Source organism: Coptis chinensis, chromosome 1 (assembly GCF_015680905.1).
Source record: "Coptis chinensis isolate HL-2020 chromosome 1, ASM1568090v1, whole genome shotgun sequence".
NCBI lineage: Eukaryota > Viridiplantae > Streptophyta > Magnoliopsida > Ranunculales > Ranunculaceae > Coptis > Coptis chinensis.
The window spans coordinates 52443053-52448508 of NC_141456.1; the positions used below are offsets into that span (position 1 = coordinate 52443053).

Sequence of the window (5456 nt, forward strand, 5' to 3'; positions counted from 1 at the left end):
TTTTTTCCAAGTTCAAATCCCAAATGACATGGCTACATCGTTTTGGACACAGTCCAGACGGTGTGACCAAACCGTTTGGTGTGAAATACAAACGACCTAGCCGCATCGTCTAATTACTACATGCATAATTATTACATGTATAATTACTACATGCATAATTATTACATGTATAATCACTGTACACATCAATAATTCCTACATGCATAATTACGTTTAATTTAGATTTACCTTATTCTTATTAAATGCATCATCATCCATTCCTCTATTTTCTTCACTTTGAACTTGTTCTACATTTTCTTCTTGAATGGGGTCACTTGGAACTTGTTCTATATTTTCTTCTTGAATGGGGTTATGATGCATTACATTTTCTTCGTCATCTTCATGTTCTAAAATGGGGTTGGGCTCTTCCATTAGTGTTTAGTGTTAGGGTTTAAGGGTTATGGTTTTTGATAGTGGAAGAGAAGAGAATAGAAGAGAAGGGCTGAAAAGGTTGTAAGAAGTCAAATTCACTTTGGTTTGGGGTTCTGCCCAACACAAAACAACTTTTGAGACCAATGGCACATTTGTAATAAGTGTTTTAGTTTTTGGGGTCTGCCCAACACAATATAGGGTCCGGCAGTAACAAACACTTTTTTTTTTCCAAAGTTATTATGTAACTTTTTAAAAAAACCTAACATGTTTGTTCCATCCTTTTATAAATACATAGTCTCCAATTTATGTTGTGATATTTGATAGGTGAACTCAATTTACCAAATATTACAACTTTATGCTGAAACCTGATTGTCTGGAAAATGGATGTATGGTCCTTCTTATCAAAAAAGGATCCAATCTTCAGAGTTAGCTCCCCATTATCTATTAGAACTATGTACCTAGCATAGATAGCTCTAAAAGTCTCTAATAACACATGATAAAATGGACAGCAATACCTACATAGAGACTGCTTGGGGAAGTTACAGTAATTTGTCACTATGCTTCATCAGTCTCCTCTCTCCACCGGATAAATTTTCCGTGGGCGTGTAAAAACAAGACCACAACATTCTTGAGCAAAATTTCGAGTAGTTTTAGTCCATTTATGCTTTCAAGGACACCTTGAGCCTCAATTACCTTCTGGTGATGCATGGTCTGTAACGCTAACTCTGTATCCTGGTACTCTTCTATCTTGTCCGAATTGAGCATTGGCATTTTCTAGATAATATTAGCCAAAAACAAAGGGGAAAGAAGAATAAACATTTATAACTTCGCAATTCTAATGTCTTCCAAGTCTCTTAACCTACATTTGCAACCAATGACTTAGAGTTAATATTACTTTGAGAATCTTACTACATATTTAATATCACCCAGTCTGCATCCTCTACATACTAGAGTCTGCCCCTTGACTACATGTTTTTATGAGTTGAGAGTTCTCAATGGAATGAAGGAGAGTTTCAACCTTCATGAACATGGAGTTTGGATGACATTTTGATAGGACCTTAGGACAGAGACATTTTGATAGACCTTAGGACAGAGCAAAGTGAATATAAACAAAAGAAAACTACCAAGGAGATGCAACTATTCATAACTTGTTTTAAACGCAGCCTTAATAAATTTTAAATGTCAAATTGCATAAAAACTTGCAGTGTTAGATGATTACGTAATGTGAGTAAATATGACGCCACGCAAAGGTACATTTCTAGGTAAAATGAGCACGGGCTAAGATATGTTGGTCAGTAAACTGAGCTGCAAACTATAGGTCCAAAAATCATACAATATACTAATACTAAAGTGTTTGGGCTTTACCTTATTTACTTCTACAGCAAGAGTTTCCACATTAGGAGACAAGCATGATGTTGCATGGATGCAATCTATGGAGAGCTATGTGTTCAATTTTATGTACCTCAAGTTAAGAAACCACAACGATAGACTTTCCAATGCAGCAGGGGGTGTAGACACAATTTGGCACAACAGACGAAAGTATTATAACTCTGATTAAATAATGTCAAAATCATGCAGCTTGCTTGAACATCTCCAATGATGCATCAATTGGACCAATACGTCGTGGATAAACCCAAAGAAACCTTGAAAACATCTAATAATACAACTCTTAGTAATCTAGATATATAATAAATTGGGGAAGGACAGACCGTACACTGGAGGGTCTTTGACAACAGGGGATAACAGAAGCTTTTGTTTCTGCCCCACAGAAAGTCAAAATTAAGATTTAATTCAAACCAACTTGCAACTGGTTTTGTGCTCTATATATAAGAAAGTCTAAGAAAACTTTGTTGGGTACAGTGGAATCTGTGAAAACGTTATTAAGCATTTATGTGTTTGATTAACCTTATATTATACTATAGCAGTAAACATATGTTACGATGGAATTATACACACCTTTCCTTACCTTCTCTTCTTGGTCAGACCACCACACATACATGAACACAAGGATCTTCAACCTCCTTCATAAATCTAAGAACATGAGCTCATCCTCAATTTGACTTCAATATTTTCAGTGTTTGGTTGCTTCTTAAAAAACAATCAACAATAAAAAACCAATGAAACATAGAAAAAATCAACCAGTGTTACAACAATAATGTTACTTCCAAAGAGTGTTTGGCTGCATCACTATAACATAAGTTTCTTGACTTCAAAGAACAGATAAAACCATAAAGTTTAAGCACATGGAAAGATGAACAAAATGTAGATTAAAAAGGATCGAGTTTAGTGCTTGAATGTTCAATGATTTCAGACCCTTCTACTTATATATAATAACTGTCAATACATGTCAATAGTTTAAGGGGAAAATACATGTCAATAGTCTAATCTCTATTCACAATGCATTGGGTTAGTCCTAGTCTGGTATCTAAGTTATGGGGAAGGATATAGCATAGCATGTTTAGTTCACAGATTCCTAACCACACAACGCAATCCAAAAATAACTTGAATCAGGATTCAGCACACAAAATAATTTACCAAAGATGTACATAAATCACATATAATAAAAAGATATTACATAGTGAAAGGAAGTAGACAAATCATAAACAATAACAGACCAGAGCTCCACTGCTGCCTTCCTTCAGATAGACTCGTTAAGATCGTCTGCAGTTACTTGGTTGCAATTAAGTTAACTCTTGTTCCGAAAAGGTCAAAGGAAATTACCATATTTGTATAATTGAGGGCCAAGAGCCCATCTAGAAAGTGAGCCACATCTAGGTGTGATCTTTACTTGCCCACACGATTTGGTTCCTAGAATGTACATCACAAAATAGAGGTAATTGATTTTTGTTCTAGCGTACACCCAATTACAATGAATAAAATCAATGAAGCAGAAGAAACCAATTACAATCAAATAAAGGCATATACCACTCCATCGGGATTCAGGAGCACCACCACATAAAGCCTAACATGACAATTTGAGATCTACAATGCGACTTAATCAACTAACCGTAGATACAATTTCAATGATGATGGACAAACCTTAATTGTGTTTTACTTCCAAAGTCAGTTCTAATCTCTATTCACATATGTAAGTTATGGGGAAGCATATAGCGTAGCATCTTCAATTCATGAATACCTAACCAAATAACATCAATTCAAAATAACCTTGAATCAGGCATCAGCACACAATTAATTAATTAAATTACCAAGTACAGAAATGACATATTAAGCAAGTAATGCACAGCAAAAGGAAATAGAAAATACTTTTCACACTCGATCGTCTAGATAAGGACACATAATTCTCAAGTCATTTCTAATCCCAATTCACATTTCAGTGGGTAGGTCTGGTATGTATGTTATAAGAAAGCATAAAATAACATCTTCAATTCACGAACTCCTAACAACAAAGCCTTAATTCAAAGATAATTATTCGAAAACAGATCTAATTTGGAGATGAAAATGGTTTTGGGGTTTTTGAGGATTACGATTTTTTTTTAGGGTATGCGGAAGAGAAAAGAAGAAAGGTTTGGTTTTTTAAATCGCGGGGGGTTTTTTTGGGTTTAACTTTCTATTTTGAGTGGGAGACTTGGAGGGCCACTTTACTTTGGACTGTTTCTGATCGACATCCAGCAAATTAATCTTGATAGGATGAGATTGGGATGGGAGGGAAGATGAAGAATAACTTTTGTTTGGGTTTTGGAAAAAGATGTGATGGGTTTTAGATAGTGCATGTGAATTCATTTGTAGGTTTTGTTTCCGTTTTTTTCTGCCCTGATTTATTGGTTTTCTACGTAAGAAGAAAGACGGGTTTCGTGGAGTCGAGTTAAACTTCCCCTTTTTTTTTCTCCAATTTTTTTATAATCTCCTTATCTACGTGACACCCTCACAGGACTCCAAAGGGGACTGGAGTGGGACTGCTATTATATATACTAGTTTTCGAACCCGTCCTACGAATGGCTGTCGTTATATTAAATTATTCTAAATAATATTAGCAACTATGCACAGCTATGAGATATAGAAATTATATTAATCACTCATTCAATTTTCTTGCGCCACTCTCTATAAAAAGAAAGTATCAAACCTTGATCAAACTCATCGATATATTTTTGTTATTAGGTTATTTAATAATAGAAGTTTTATTAAAATTTTGTGAGAATGCCCAATGTGACGAATATGATATTGAAGCTACTTGAATAGCAAGATATTCTCAATCATAATAAAAGAATTGTAATAAACACTACTTAAAATACAAAACTATACTTATCGAGACATTATATTCTCCCTACATATAATACAACTATGTTTCAGGGTTAGTTCAATACATTTGCATCACGTTTTCGATTTTACGTTAATTATTCTTTGATGCTAGTTCAATGTAGTTGCATCTAGTTTCCGATTTTCCATTAATTATTCTTTGAGGTTAATTCAATGTAATTGTATCAAATTTTTGATTTCCCATTAATTATTAATTAAGGTTAATTCAGTGCAGTTGCATCTAGTTTTCATTGTTCGTTAATCACTCTTTGATATTAATTCAATGTAGTTGTATCAAGTTTCTGATTTCCCGTTAATTATTCATTAAGGTTAATTCAGTGCAGTTGCATCTAGTTTTCAATGTTTCGTTAATTACTCTTTGAGATTAGTTCATTGCATTTGCATCCATGTTTCAATTTCCCATTAATTACTCTTTGAGGTTAGTTTAATACATCTGCAACCAGTTTCTGATTTCCCATTAATTATTTCTCGAGGTTAGTTCGCATCTAGCTTCCAATTTCTGGTTATTTATGCTTTGATGATAGTTCGATGTAGTTACATCCGGTTTCCGATTTCCAATTAACTATTCTTTGAGGTTATTTCAATACATTTGCATCCAGTTTCCGATTTTTCGTTAAATATTCATTAAGGATATTGTATCCAATTTCTGATTTCTCGGCGTATTAGTTAATCTATGATTTTAGTTTAATGCAGTTGCATCCAGTTTCTGATTTTTCGTTAATTATTTTTTGAGGTTAGTTCAATGTAGTTGCATCCAATTTTCGATTTCC

The 5456-nt window shown here is 33.9% G+C and overlaps 1 long non-coding RNA gene across 1 annotated transcript; it reads right to left on the reverse strand.

Annotated features, from left to right (window-relative positions):
- Positions 1-663: 663 nt before the first annotated feature.
- LOC147524502 (uncharacterized) lies at positions 664-4242 on the reverse strand. Its single transcript, XR_015219537.1, has 3 exons — positions 3676-4242; positions 2121-3547; positions 664-1185 (listed from the first exon to the last, which is right to left on the reverse strand). It is a non-coding gene; the product is annotated as an uncharacterized LOC147524502 (long non-coding RNA).
- Between the last annotated feature and the right edge of the window lie 1214 nt (positions 4243-5456).